Source organism: Euphorbia lathyris, chromosome 3 (assembly GCF_963576675.1).
Source record: "Euphorbia lathyris chromosome 3, ddEupLath1.1, whole genome shotgun sequence".
Taxonomy (NCBI): domain Eukaryota; kingdom Viridiplantae; phylum Streptophyta; class Magnoliopsida; order Malpighiales; family Euphorbiaceae; genus Euphorbia; species Euphorbia lathyris.
The window spans coordinates 5,773,615-5,790,561 of NC_088912.1; the positions used below are offsets into that span (position 1 = coordinate 5,773,615).

At 35.0% G+C, this 16,947-nt stretch overlaps 1 pseudogene; it reads right to left on the reverse strand.

Annotated features, from left to right (window-relative positions):
* Window positions 1–1,696: 1,696 nt before the first annotated feature.
* LOC136222514 (uncharacterized) lies at window positions 1,697–16,607 on the reverse strand (annotated as a pseudogene).
* Window positions 16,608–16,947: the final 340 nt, after the last annotated feature.

The window sequence follows — 16,947 nt, forward strand, 5'->3', positions numbered from 1 at the left end:
TAATGATGTTATTATGATTAAATTGTCAGAGATTAATATAAGATATATGATTGGACCTTAACTATCCGCTTGAGCTTTTAGTTCAATCGGTTCCATAACATGGTATCCAAACATCTTGGACCAAACGGTTAAAAGTTGGAGTCCTGACAACCTTATTAATTGGTGGAACTAAAACAAATTTAATATATTAAATGAATAAAATGTGATGATGCATGAGTATGTCTCAATAATTTAATATACAAAATACAATTGTAAATATTTTATTTATATAAAGAACACAAGGGAGCTAATTGATAAAAAATTGTTACGGTTACGGCTGTAAGAGGTATTTATTTATTTTATCTTTAGTTGAGTTTAGATATTTAGTATTTATATATTATTGATAATGGATGAAATTGACCCTAGTAAATTATTAAATCATCAGTCTAAATTTCTATATATTGAAAAATACTAATAATATAAAGAAATTGATAATAAAAATTGGTACGGATAGACTCCTAGCAGTGTCACGAATCTAACTGAATCTTCGGTTGGAATTAACGATACCAATTTTTGTGTTACGTGTTACAGTTTTATCGAATAAAAATAAGTTATAAATTAGAAGGATTAATATTGATATTTACCAATTAGAGTTGGTATAAAGTAGAATATAAAATTGGTACAAGAATTTAAATATAAAATTAGTAGAACTATCCACTACAAAAAAAAGTCTTTTAAAGAGGGGAGATATTCTCACTAAAACCTCAAATATGCTCACTAAACCATTTTCAATGAGAATAATTACTCTCATGGTGCCTTTCATTATTAGGGTCCTTTACTAAAGTATTATCGAGAATAAAATGTTATTCTCATTATAAACTTATAATGATAATAATTTTATCCCTATTAAAATCTTTTTTAAAGTATTTATAATGATTTCAAATATTCTCACTAAAATATTTATAATGATAAAAAAATCATCTCACTAAAATATTTAAAATGATAAAAAATCTTATTATTAAAGTGCTTAAGTTTTTATAATGATATTATTTGAACTAAAATTGTAAATAATAAAATAAATAAAACTTTGGATTGAAGGCAGCTATGATATCATCAATATTTTCCGGATAAAATCATAATAGCATTTCTCCAAAATCTGATCAAGTCGTGGACAAAGTAGGTATGGTGTTTCCCATTAACGGTAACAAGCAAACAAACAAAAATTTAAGGGTTAAATATGGAGGATACAAAACCAATGATCAACAACACTTAAAGAGTATAATTATCAATGTTTGAGAGTATTGAAGTAAGCTTCGTACCCATGTGCTAAGCCAAACAAGCTAAGAGTTTCCTCTATAAGAAGAGTTACCATTTTTGCACCTTCCTCCTCATTCAAATAATTCAACGACCGATCTAACTAACAAATCAATGACTCCCTAGTTAAGGAGGTACTATAAACCACCGGTTTATAGTGGTGTCCACACTTATCTAATTTGACAAAATAAGATTTATATTGCATTAAATTACATTGGAGATTCAGATGCCATTTTAAGATTGAACTTCGCGTAAGATTCTCTAGCATGTCTATTTGAACATTCATGCAACCTTTACTCACATAAATAATACAAATTTAATTGTTTCAACCAAGCCATATAGAAACACAAATAAAAGCAAATAAAATGCTTCATACATTTTCCATGGTCAAGGTTAACATGTTCTAGACTGGTATACCAGTGTAGAACTTATTATCAGCTCTGTAACAGAACATGACATGTTCGGTTATAGAACTAGCCCTGTTTTTTTGTAGAACTAATCCGACCCAATTGATATGACACAACACAATAATTCTTGACATGATAACATGATTTACAGACCTAATCTGATCTGCTTGATACCAAAGGACGCAATCTGGGCTCTGTAAACAATGGCCTAATAAATCATTACATCGTAACTGAAAAAAACAAACATATTTCTTTTTCTACAGTACTTAACATCTCCATATTTCCAATCTGATACTGCTGCGTAATCAAAATACTTTTAAAATAAAATTCATTATAGGTACATGTTCGCTTTTTATCAGTCCATACACACGATCATGCCAATTTGAATGTTATTCTCGTTTGCTATCCTTGGTTTAGCTTTTTAATGTGCAAAACAGAGAGCAGCAAAACAATTTCAGTTTAGCCAACTGAAGAGTTCATGCAGGATTCAGTTTAAAATAATGCTGCTGCATTTATCAAAAAGCATACCTGAAACAGCAACATAGAATAAAATTGCTAGGCGATATCTGTCTATCCATGGAAAATTCACTTCAAGGGAGCAGTATCTTCGATATTTTCCTACTTTGATGGATTCCGTGGAGTTCATGCTATGCGATTGCAACTCCAACAGTGGGAACTTTACCCTGTTCACAGGGTGTCCATTCATGTCCCTAACTTCAAGGTTCAAGGTCACTGGACTTGCTCTCCAGTCTATTTCAATCGATCCAAAGTTCGGTTGGCCTATAAAGAATCTACATTTTAGAATCATGCCCCAAAAATATACTTTTCAAGATAAAACTACGGTTGATGAAAATTCTCACTCACCATATGCACATGACTTGAATCTGCAATTTTGGTTCATTACACTCATTGTAGTTGGTGTCAACCAAGCTACAAATCTCACTATGCATTTCAGCGGCAAGAGTATTGCTTTTTCAACAGCATGAGTAAGTCCAGCTGAGGTTACATCATAGAGTGGATATCCTGTTGCACAGTCATATCGTGAGATTTCTCCAAAATGAACATCTCCACTTATCAAAAACACTCCGTCTCTCTGCACAAGCAAATATGAATGTTAAACAAGGATCATTACAAGAATACATCTTAGACAAAAGTTTATAAGATTTTCATACATTTTGCAATGTAAAACTTCAGATTCTAAAGCAATTTAAGAGGAGTAAATGGAGATTCTCACCTTACTATCTGCTATCAATTTGAATAGGTGGTTCCTCTCCTTTGGGAAACGTCCCCAAGATTCCAAATAGAACAGGGGATCAGTGGCTGCTGAAAGATTTGATATAACCTGAAATTTGAGGGGAGACTGCAGAATTAATCCAATATGACACACTCCATTCAAACTGTATAAAAAAATAGAAGAATTATGGTCACTAGAAATTTACTCTTAAAAATTATCAAGGGTAAACCTTGGTTAAAAAAATAATTCCATTGTAATGCTAATTTTAACAATGTATGAAACCGGCTTCAAATGCAAAGAACCCGTGATTCAATCACCTGAAATCTAACATCTGGTGTTTCAAACACCAGTGTTAGAACAGCTCATGCACCTTTCTCAATGGCAGCAACATTTAACACTGAACCCAAAGATTGTTTCACCGGGTTCTTTGCATTTGAACCCAGTGTATTAAACACCGGTTTCTTATATCTTCTGAAGACCTATATAGGAGCATTAGGTCAGGAATTTTTTTTTAACCAGGCCTTACTTAAGGAATTTTCCTCGGAAAAGGCACTAATTTGAGAAAAAATCCACTAGAAAACACACTAGCCAATGATGATATGTGATATACTAGTCAGTATTATAATGACATCACAAGAAGGAATGAAATGATCACAACCTCATCACAATGCTTGCTCACCTTAGACAGATAGCCACAACACAATGAAACTGCTGGAATATAACTAATGCTTGTGTATACAATACAATCACTCATTCATAAACGTTATTAGAGGTAGATGACAATTTGAATATTTCCTGAATAGAAGATCCAATTATTGTAATGGCTGTTTTAGGTCCATTCAACTCTTTTTCTAGCCATGTCCATTGAGTAACCCCAATATAGTTCCATCACTACGCAATGGATCCCTGTGGTATCTCGTATCCAAGAGAATAATCTGTTGAAGACTAATTCAAAGTAGAATTCTGCTGATTTTCTGTTACAGCTGTTCCAGATTTTGTGCCAGATTTTGTTACTGTTATAGTAACTAATAAATCTGAAATTAGTTCAGATCAATTCAATTTGTTACGTATTCAATTTCTTTGTAAGCCTATAAAAGGCACCTCCATTTCATGAATTAATTAAGCAAGTTGACTGCTCAATTCTGGTTTAATATTGTCCTCCTTTTTCCTGTATTACTGTTCTCTGTTTTTCCAACATTGTGGTATCAGAGCTGCCAGGTTCATAAAAAAAAAATTCACAAACACCATGGCTTCAAATGTGAATTCATTGAGTGTCTCACAACCAGCCATTCCCATTTTCAAAGGAGAAAGTTATGAATTCTGGAGTATCAAAATGAAGACTCTATTCAAATCCTAGGACCTTTGGGATTTTGTCTCAAACGGATTTCCTGATCCAGACGATGATGGGAGCCGATTGAGGGGAAACAGAAAAAAGGACTCTAAGGCATTGTTCTTCATTCAACAAGCAGTTCATGAAACAATATTCTCCAGAATTGCAGCAGCTACAACCTCACAGCAAGCATGGAAGACTCAGCAAACAGAGTTTCAAGGCTCGTCAAAGGTAATTGTTGTGAAACTCCAAACTCTTAGGCATGAGTTTGAAACCTTAATCATGAAAAGCAATGAATCAGTACAAGATTTTTTGTCTAGAGCAATGGCAATAATCTCTCAAATAAGATCATACGGAGATGAAATAACTGATCAAATTGTTGTTGCAAAATTTTTGAGGAGTTTGACTCCTAAGTTTGATCATGTAGTAACTACAATTGAAGAATCTAAAGATCTGTCGATTTTTTCATTTGATGAACTAATGGGCTCTTTGCAAGCTCATGAAGCAATGATGAATAGATCAATTGCGACAGATGAAGCAAAGGCATTTCAAGTGAAGGGGATGACCTACAATCAGAAAATGTCAGAAAAAGCACCATGGAATGAACATAGCAGAGGTCCATATCGTGGAGGCAGAGGTCGTGGACGAGCCAGAGGCAATAGGAGTGGCATACAATGCTACAGATGCAATAAATATGGGCACATCCAAGCAGATTGCTGGTACAAGGATGAAGAAGCCAATTATGCTGAATTAGAAGAAGAAGAAAGTAAGTTGTTTGGCCCATTTTTCACATGATAATGTTACCAGTGAAGTGTGGTTTATAGATAGCGGCTGCTCCAATCATATGTCGGGCCTTAGAGAAATGTTTAGAGAGCTGGATGAAACTAAGAAGATGCATGTCAAGCTTGGTGACAATAAAGATATTGAAGTTGAAGGAAAAGGGACAGTAGTAATCAAAACCAGTCATGGTAAAGTGAAACTACTACATGATGTTCAATTTGTTCCTAATCTTGCACATAATTTGTTAAGAGTAGGACAGTTGATGGCTAGTGGATACTCAGTAATATTTGATGATGGAGCATGTGTTATTAAAGACAAAAAATCAGGACGAACAATGGCAAATGTTCATATGACCAAAAACAAGATGTTTCCACTTGAAGTTTCAAATATGGAACAATTTGCATTGGCTGTTGGTGAAACAAATGAGTCCAAACTATGGCATTTGCGGTATGGACATCTCAACGTGAATGGGCTGAAGCTGTTGAATAATAAAGGTATGGTTTTTGGGCTGCCTAAAATTGATTCTATTGATCTGTGTGAAGGCTGTGTATATGGAAAACAAATACGAAGGTCATTTCCAGTTGATGGAGCTTGGAGAGCCTCAAATTGCCTTGAATTGGTCTATGCTGATTTATGTGGTCCAATGAACACTGAATCATTTGGAGGAAGTCGTTATTTCGTCCTTTTGATTGATGACTTTACTCGTATGAGTTGGATTTATTTCTTGAAAAACAAATCAGATGCTTTTGAGAATTTCAGGAAATTCAAAGCTCTTATTGAAAACAAAGCTAATCCTGCATCAAAACGCTCCGTACCGATAGAGGTGGCGATTTCTTATCTAATGAGTTCAACAAATTATGTGAAGAGCATGGCATTCGTAGGGAGTTGACGGCTCCATACACACCAGAGCAGAACGGGGTAGCAGAACGCAAGAACCGTACAGTTGTTGAGATGGCTAGAAGTTTACTTAAAGCTAAGGGGATTCCAAATCAATATTGGGCAGAAGCAATTGCAACTACGGTGTATCTATTGAACATTTCACCAGCAAAGGTTGTGCTGAATCAAACACCTTTTGAGTCCTAGAGCGGTATAAAGCCTTCGGTAAGTCACTTGCGCATTTTTGGTTGTATTGCATATGCTTTGGTGAATTCTCAAAAACGAAGTAAACTAGATGAGAAATCTGAAAAATGTATTTTCATTGGTTATTGTTCTCAATCCAAAGCATATCGGCTATATAACCCCTTTAGTGGCAAAGTGATAATTAGCAGAAATGTAGTGTTTGATGAAGATGCAAAATGGAAGTGGAACAATAGCAATGCAGAAATTCAAATTATAGATTCAACAATTGAGAATTCAGATTTTCCACCAGCAAATTCAGACTCCTCACCAGCAAATTCTGATTTTCCACCAGAAAATTCAGTAAGTTCCTCTCCCTCAACACCAAACAGCAGTACCTCCACAAGTTCCACACCAAAAAATCAAAGTAGCATCAGCCTATCTTCTCAAAGTGATGAGACCCCTCTAAGGAAATTCAAATCCTTAAAAGAAATATATGAAACTTGTGCATTTGCTTTAATTGTTTCAGATCCCACAACTTATAAAGATGCAGCACAAAAAGAGGAGTGGAGAAAAGCAATGAATGACGAACTCATGGCCATTGAAAAGAATGAAACATAGGAGCTAGTTGAGATGCCTGATGAAAAGAACGTGATTGGCTTGAAGTGGATCTTTAAAACAAAGTTCGATGCTAATGGAAATATACAAAAACACAAAGCTCGACTTGTGGCGAAAGGCTATGCGCAGCAACATGGCATCGACTTTGAAGAAACATTCTCTCCAGTAGCCCGATTTGAGACAGTGAGAACAGTTCTAGCATTTGCGGCACAAGTGCAATGGCCAGTTCACCAATTTGATGTGAAGTCGGCATTCTTGAATGGAGAATTGGAAGAGCAGGTATATGTAGCCCAACCAGAAGGTTTTGTGATGGAAGGACATGAAACTAAGGTATACAGACTAAAAAAGGCATTGTATGGGTTGAAGCAAGCTCCTCGGGCATGGTACAGTAAAATTGATGGATTCTTTCGACAAAATGGGTTTATAAGAAGTGAGAATGAACCCACCTTATATGTGAAAAAAGGAGGTAAAAATGAATTGATCATCGTTTGCCTTTACGTTGATGATATCATTTATACTAGTTCTTCTAATTCCTTGTTGATTGAATTTAAATCTCATATGAAGAGCAAGTTTGAAATGTCGGATATGGGATTGCTGCATTATTTTCTAGGCCTTGAAGTTCATCAAGCAGAAGATGGAATATTTATCACTCAAAGGAAATATGCAATGGATCTACTCAAGAAGTTTGGGATGCTTAACTGTAATCCTGCAGCTACACCCATGAATCTCAATGAAAAACTGCAGCAAGATGATGGAGCAGAGAAGATTGATGCTAACAAATTCAGAAGTTTGGTGGGAGGCTTAATCTATGTAACGCATACTACACCTGACATTGCCTTCTCTATTGGTATAATTTCCAGGTTTATGCAACATCCATCAGCAATTCATTTTGGAGCTGCAAAAAGGGTTCTTCGTTATATTGCTGGAACAATTGATTATGGGATTTGGTACTCAAAGACCTCAAGTGCCAGGTTGTATGGATTCACAGACAGTGATTTTGCAAGCTCATTGGAAGATAGAAAAAGCATTTCAGCCAATGTTTTCACATTAGGAACAGGAGCAATCACTTGGAGCTCGAAGAAGCAAGCCTCAACAGCATTGTCATCTTCCGAAGCTGAATATGTTGCAGTAACTTCAGCAGCTTGTCAAGCCATTTGGTTTAGGAGAATGCTAGCTGATATTGGACAGAAACAAAATGGAGCAACGACAATATTTTGTGACAACAAAGCTACAATTGTCATGACAAAAAAATACATCATACCACAGCAGGACTAAGCATATTGATACTCGTTTGCATTTCATCCGCGATTTGGTTGCACAAGAAGAGACAACTTTACAGTACTGCGGTACTCATGTGAATTTGGCTGACATACTTACAAAACCGTTACCACAAGACAAGTTTTACTATTTTCGAGAATTACTTGGAGTTACTAACTTTGAATTACGGGGGCATGTTGAAGACTAATTCAAAGTAGAATTCTGCTGATTTTCTGTTACAGCTGTTCCAGATTTTGTGCTAGATTTTATTACTGTTATAGTAGTTAATAAATCTAAAATTAGTTCAGATCAATTCAATTTGTTACGTATTCAATTTCTTTGTAAGCTTATAAAAGGCACGTCCATTTCATAAATTAATTAAGCAAGTTGACTGCTCAATTCTGGTTTAATATTGTCCTCCTTTTTCCTGTATTACTGTTCTTTGTTTTTCCAACATAATCTACATAAATTTTAATCACCAAAGTTCAGTAGGCGCAGAAGGTTCCTCTACATAAAAATAAGCCACGCCAATAATGTTATGCCAATGACCCTTATAGAGACCACTCACTATATGAAAAAGAATAGCAAGTTAACTCTTTCATACCTTAATTTGTCTGTTCACATGGCCAAAAGTATAAGAAGTATATACACCTTTCTATTTTTGCCTACAATATTTAAATCCCAACGATTAAGTTGGCCAGTGATGTGTGCGCCTAGTAGTATAGCGGTGAATAATTATTACTCTGTGTGTGTTGGTATTAAGGTCTTTCTATGTGCTTTTAAATCTACTAAATGCTACGTAGGGGCATGTGTACCCCATCGTATCAAGTAATAATCCGGTTAAGACCGGGTATCGAATCCGCGGGATTTATATCTACAAGTATTAAACTACTCGGTTCTATTCGTTATCTAAGCGGTGAATACTTTAGTTTGGTTTGGGTGACAACTACAAACTACTCCTAAACTATGGTGAACCAGATTTATATAATTCAAACTCTAAAGAATTGATACGGGTGATAATAAGTTATAAAATATAATAAACAATAATTCCGAACAAATACGAATAATACTTTACTCTTGCAAAGACGACTATGTGTAGACTGACCGACCCATGAAGTACTTAGACTACGTGGTTCCTCCTAAAGGCGTGTCTAATGCGAGGGATCGGAAACTAGGGCCCGTAAGTTCTGTGGCTTGTCAATTCCGGTAAGGCAACTCCTATATGGCTCCCAAAAGGTATCGGGAATCGCACCCCCTACACAATAATCAATTACGAATATCAAAACAAGCAATAAATATCAACACTTATAGTGAAACGAAAATTGCAAATCATATATTATAAATGTGGAACGCGTAAATGCGGAATACAACCAAACCTAGTACATAGGAAGAGTGCAAGCTAATTAGCAAGTAAGAAGGAAGAAGAATCGGCCTTTGGAACTGGGTAACCGGACTCAAGGCCGTCTTGTAGGACTTGGAGGTGGAACTCTCGAGCTTGGTGGAAGAGGATGGAACAGAACTTCGACAGAGTGACGGAATAAGTGTACAAGCTCTTAAGGTGGTAGAATTTTATTACATAAATTCTGAATTTGATAGAGTTTTCTTACAAAAAAAATCTCCATATCTAAATGAGTGCCAAGCACTCCAATTTACACACAAATCATACTTGGATCATAATTGTAATTACATTAAGTTAGAAGACTTTGAATGTGGAGAGAAGACTTTGAAGGAAGACTCTGAATGTGAAGGAAGACTTTGAATTTGGAAAGAAGACTTTGAATTTGAAGAAAGATTTTGAATTTGATGTAGAAGATGGATCCCACATGAAATAATGAAGCATATGATGCTTCATTATTTGCCTATTTTCTTCCTTGCATACCTTGCCTCCTTTAATTGTCTTTTCCTTTGAATTGGGTGTCTTTTTTTTCTTTGGTCTAGAAAGCTGATTTATCGTCGCTAAATGTCAATATTTTGTCGGTCAAAATCAACATTTCATCACTGAAATGAATCGCGACGTCGCTAAAGATAGAGCTGCTGAAGTTCATCAATATTTCTCAAGGTTCCAAGCTCCGCATGGAACATATCACGCTCTGCGTGGACGTCGGAAATTAGATCTGTTTTCATCGTCTTTTTCGTCTCGTACGTTTATCCTGCAAAGCACAACTATGAAGACCGAGTTTACTTGATTTATTTATTTACTTTATTTATAACAAAATGAGATTCAAAATGACGAAAATTAACTAAAATTAACTAGAGGTACATAATTTATTTATTTCTTATTGATTTATTGAAATATGTATAAACTAACACTAAACCTAATAATTTAGTTCAAAAATAAACCGTAAATTATTCCAAAATATAGGGATAAAATGTCCCTATCAACTTCCTCACACTTAAAGCTTTACTTGTCCTCAAGTAAACTAAACCAAACCCGTAAAAAGACTAACCAAACTAGCAAACCACTTGATTTAACCAAGTGATCGACCCCAACTAAGCATTTGTACAAATAAGCATTTAGAAAGCAAATATGTAAACGATGCTTAAGAAGCCGCAATCTGATTATTAATATTCACATTTTAACTAGAAGAGGCATATTTAACCAAACAAATTTAAAGGGGATAGTATGTAAAACACCTCACAAATGGTGGTTCACTCATTCACCCAAATTTTTTGGTGGGTCGGTGTTTATACTCTCTTCATTATACTTACTCAAAATCATACCGAGTTTTCATGTTCATCCAGGTTTTTACCATCCTTGTTATGGTTTGACAATATTAAAAATGAGTTCGGATTAGGGTTGTAATGAAGGTGGGGCTTGTTAGTGGTTAAAGGTTAATTTCCGGGAACTCAAGTTTGAATGCCGAATTGGTGGTTGCATCGCATTTTTATTGATTTCCCTAGCAAGTGGAGATAATGTTGAAATTGCTCGGTGGAGCTTGAGAATGCCTAAAAACCCCCTTTTTTTATTATTTTTCCTTTTTATCTTGAGAGAAGCACAAAAACGATTTCAAGGATGGTTTGTATTTTCTTGCTAAGGATTTTTTTTTTTTGGGTTTGTGATGCACTTGATTTTATTCAGTATTCGAACGAGAGGAAAAAGGGTTAATTGTTAAATGGGTGTTAACAAAGAAATTGGTTAATAGGCTCGATGGGGCTTCCTAAGGGTTTATGAAAAACGAGAAAAAATCAACAAGAAAGAATTAGACTAAGTGAGCTTATTTTATCATATATTGTTCTTTTAGCAAAATGAATGTACTTAATTCGGTATTTAGAGCAAACTCTATGAATTTAGTGAAGCAAAAGCACACAAAATGTCAAGAAAAGTAGAGCTTTTTGATGTTTGCTCTTTAGGCTCAAAAATAGCTCGCACGATATTTAGGTTCTTTTGTGTTTTTCAAACTTCACTAAAAGTTAAAGTTCGATCGTATATGCCTTTAATAGTTAACATATGAATTAAAGAATCGAACATAAGCTAATTATCACAAAGTAAACTTAGTGCAATCCTAGTGTTTTAAGTGTACAAATAACATTGCCCGGGTCTTACACTAAAACTAGTTGGCATGCCAAATCCAAGTTCGAGTTTAAATCTACAAAAAGAGCAAATAACGAAGCTTAATTTCAGACGAAGTATACAAATTTATTTTATTTTTATTTTTTTATATTTTTGTTACTTTTTTTTCAAACAATAAATGATTTTTTTTCTTTTTCTTTTTCTATTTTATATATATGAGGGTTGTCTACCCTATCCCCCATCACACTTAAAAACGCAATAAGTTCCAACATTGCGAAATAAATTAGAACTACAAGATGTAAAGAAAAAGAGTGAGGTGTAGAAGACCCTCTCAAAAATCATCTGGTGGTGGATATGAAATGTTCCACTCCCCATAGTAATGATTTGTTAAGTATTCGAGGTATCAACTCTCGAACTCGGTTGACATTTATTAAAAAAAAGTATGAAATTTAAAATTTAAATTGGGTTGTAAGATTATTAATGTGTAAAAAAATTTAAATTTTTATTATATCTATATATATATATATATATATATATATATATATATATATATATATATATATTTTATTTAAAAAATAAAATTAGAAAAAAATAAAATTTCAACCTGTAAGGGCTGGCAGGCGTCGCTCAGCGGCGGTACCTAGCACTGCCTGCCAGTGCTGGGCGGCTTGCCAGGCGCTGCCAGCCAGCGCTGGGCAGCGCTGCACATGGAGCGTGCTGTTGCGCGCCCCGCATTTGGCAGCTCCTAGAACTGCCGCAGCGCTGCACACGGAGCGTGCAGCAACTCCTGGAGCTGCTGCACTAGCGCCCAACAGCTTTTTTCTTTTTATTATTATTATTTATATAAATAAATATATAATATATTACATAAAATTAATATATACTAAAAAAATTCACTTTTTATTTAATTTTTTTTTATTTTTTTTACCAACGACAATACTTACAATTCTCTTCCAAATCGCCCCACCGAATCGACACAAAACTACACGAACACCTAAATAAAATATCAGAAGAAATAATTAAACACACAAAGATAACTTAAATGTGTAACAACTTAAAAGGTAAAAGAAAAACATAAAATTTAACTTTATTCGAGCTTAGGTTGCCTCCCAAAAAGCACTAATTTATAGTCGGTGAGCTCGACTTAGAATTTCCTCCTAGGTGTATGCTTCAATTCACGTTAGGAATGCAAATTCTTGAATAAACAATTCATACCTACAAAAAGGGGTTATTAGTTTCAAAGAAATTTAACGAAAACGAAAAGCTATATTTAAAGAAATTATTGAAGAGTTTAGTTTGCTCCTTTGGTAGTTCAAAAAGAGTGAAATATTCCGAGTTAGAAGGAACCTCAAACTCTTCTAATTTTGGATTCTTTTCCAGGGGTTCACACTCAACCGGCTCATCGATTAGAATCTTCGTTTCCTCGCAATTGAGACAACCTTCATTATTTGGAGAATTCTCTTGAGAAAGCTCAATTAACTCGAGCTTTTCATTTTGACCAACCGGGTTGGCATCTCTAATTGATTCGTCCGTGGTTGAATCAATAGGAGACTTCAATCTGGCGATTTGATTTCCCAAATCCCTGCAATATGCCTCAATGTTAGATAATCTCACAAGAATATCTTTAAGCATAGAGATTACCACATCAGATTACGAGGTTGATTGTTGGTGCGAACATCCGTCATCCTTGTGGTCATCCCATAGATGATGATTATAAGACCTCATACCATTAAAAAAATCATTAGTAACAACAAGAAACAAAATGAATTATTCACAAAAAGAAAGTAATATTTACAAATGCTTAGACTAACAATACAACATTTTTGTCTAATATTGTAAGAAAATAGAAATCCCCGGCAACGGCGCCAAAAACTTGATGTGTGCGCCTAGTAGTATAGCGGTGAATAAGTATTACTGTGTGTGTTGCTATTAAGGTCTTTCTACGTGCTTTTAACTCTACTAGACGCTACGTAGGGGCAAGTGTACCCCGTCGTATAAAGTAATAATCCGGTTAAGACCGGGTATCGAATCCGCGAGATTTATATCTACAAGTATTAAACTACTCGGTTCTATTCGTTATCTAAGTGGTGAATACTTTAGTTTGGTTTGGGTGACAACTACAAAGTACTCCTAAACTATGGTGAAACACATTTATAAAATTCAAACTCTAAAGAAGTGACGATAAGTTATAAAATATAATAAACAATAATTCCGAACATATATGAATGACAATTTACACTTGCAAAGACGACTATGTGTAGACCGACCAACCCGTGAAGTACTTAGACTACGTGGTTCCTCCTAAAAGCGTGTCTAATGCGAGGGATCAGAAACTAGGGCCCGTAAGTTCCGTGGCTTGTCAATTCCGGTAAGGCAACTCCTATATGGCTCCCAAAAGGTATCGGGAATCGCATTCCCTTACACAATAATCAATCACGAATATCAAAACAAGCAATAAATATCAACACGTATAGAGAAATGGAAATTGCGAATCATATATTATAAATATGGAACGCGTAAATGCGAAATACAACCAAACCTAGTACATAGGAAGAGTGCAGGCTAATTAGCAAGTAAGAAGGGAAGAAGAATCGACCCTTGGAACTAGCTAACCGGACTCAAGGCCTTCTCGTAGGACTTGGAGGTGGAACTCTCGAGCTTGATGGAAGAGGATGGAACGGAACTTCGACGGAGTGACAGAATAAGTGTACAAGCTCTCAAGGTGGTAGAGTTTTACTACATAAATTCTAAATTTGATAGAGTTTTCTTACACAAAAATCTCCATATCTAAATGAGTGCCAATCACTCCTATTTATACACAAATCAAGCTTGGGTCATAATTGTAATTACATTAAGTAAGAAGACTTTGAATGTGGAGAGATGACTTTGAAGGAAGACTTTCAATGTGAAGGAAGACTTTGAATTTGGAAAGAAGACTTTGAATTTGAAGGAAGACTTTGAATTTGATGTAGAAGATGGGTCCCACACGAAATAATGAAGCATATGATGCTTCATTATTTGCCTATTTTCTTCCTTGCACACCTTGCCTCCTTTGCTTGTATTTTCCTTTGAATTGGGTGTCTTTTTCTCTTTTGGTCTAGAAAGCTGATTCATCGTCGCTAAATGTCAATATTTTGTCGGTCAAAATCAACATTTCATCACTGAAACGAATCGCGTCGTTGCTAAATATAGAGCTGCTGAAGTTCATCAATATTTCTCAAGGTTGGACGCTCTGCATGGAACATATTACGCTCCGCCTCGACGTCGGAAATTAGACATGTTTTCATCGTCTTTTCCGTCTCGTACGTTTATCCTCCAAAGGACAACTATGAACACCGAGATTACTTGATTTATTTATTTACTTTATTTATAACAAAATGAGAAAAATGACAAAAATTAACTAAAATTAACCAGATACATAATTTATTTATTTCTTATTGATTTATTGAAATATGCATAAAACTAACACTAAACCTAATAATTTAGCTAAAAAATAAACTGTAAATTATTCCAAAAAATAGAGATAAAATGTTCCTTTCAGCCAGCTAAGCAATACACCACTTTCTTTATTTGACTTTTACTCAATGCAAATGAGAATTAAACAATATTTCAATCGGATAGATCTGATCATATGTAATTCTGTAAATCTTCTAAATTAAAAAGATAAAGGAAAAAATGAGTTGTTGGAGTATATCTCACCGAGGACCGTCTTGAGGTTCATCCATGAAATCTAGAAGAAGCCTTTGGTTGGTGACTTTCCCTTCGAATTCTTTTCCAGCATCATTTAAGCCATAATCATGGTCATCCCAAGTGCCAATTACCTGCAACCTCCACTTATTATCACTAAAAAACAGAAGCAGATAAAATACGGAAAAAGACAAAAAGAAAAAGAAAAAGAAAAAGAAAAAGACAATTTCTGACACAACAATGTGATCTACTGACCACAACCGATTAACAGGACACATTGTTATAATTTTTATTACATTTATATATATATATATATAACATAATACAGTTTTGATACTATAACAAGAATTGCCAGAATCTAAAGATTTCAATGATTGGAAATAAATCAAGAGATGATAAACATGACAAACAAGTAAACTCATTAAACCCAAACTTGAAACTATGGAACACCAGATTAAGCTCAACTTTTCAAGTTGTAGGAAGCCATCACCGAGAGCACTCAACCCAGCATCAAACAAACAAGATGATTCAGATGGGCAATCTTCAAATACATTGTTCTCAGGGGTATATATTGATTAAGATGATGATCACTGATCATTCTTCCCTGTAGAAGAAATTCCATAAATCATAATGCCATAATGGAATACTCATATCAATTACCTGGCATACAAAAATGAAAGCCTAAACTAGACTACAGAAGTACCTAATACTTCATGTTCGTTCAAAGACAAACACACCATGGGAACAAAACCCACAAAAAAAGTTTAAGATCTTTGATTTATAGACTACCGACCTGCAATCTAGCAGCTTCAATCATATTTATCCTTTTCACGTCCTTACTAGTACCTTCACTATACAGAAAAGGAAGAGGAGAACTAGCGTATAAAAACAACAAGTTCAGTCATTTAATGGATCCCCATACCTATTAATTTAATAATCTTCCCTTTCTCTACAAAGCACACAATGTTTTTCCATGACAAACACCTCATAGATTCCCTATATTGTAGGTGTCTTTAAATCCATAACTAAACAGTAATCATCGAAAATCACTACATACAACCCTAAACAAAGAAATTCTTTGATAATAAACAATAAATGTGTCAATTTCTCGCAACCTATATTATCACATGAATTGGCGCAGAGATACACAGCATTAGCACAAAATTTGAGGTTTTCAGTATGAGGTCGGAGAGATAATGCAAAATTTCTCATCAAACTAATTGTGTTAAACAAAGAAAGAGACGGAATTGTGAGGCTTACCAATGGGCTGAAAGGAGATTGAAAGCCGCTGGTCAATGTGAATGGTTTTGACTGTGGAAGCGGCCAGCAAGTAGGTTCATGAAGAGGTCCGAATTCTTGAAGGTCCAATGCGGAGGGTAGTGGCGCAGAGACGTTAGAAGGCCAGCCACGGCTTACAAACAAGAGAACAGGCATCGCACGTCAACTTGGAATTTGACAAGATGTGCAGAATTGGGAATGAGAAAAGATGGAGGGAACCGTGAAAAGTTAGGGGAAAGAGAAGCCGGAAAGTGAAATATTTTGGATAGATTAGTGAGAATAAAAAGTCTAATTAATATTAACTTAAAATAATATAATGAGAATAATAAAAAGTAAAATTTAGTAAATTGGTAAAATAGAGGTATGATAACATCGGGATATTATCCAAGGAATCAAAAGAGATATTTACTCAAACGATCACGTATTGAACCGGTCAAAGAAGGCAATGGCGTATCAAGCAAGACATCCGATGGGCGGATCACCGAGACTTCGCCAC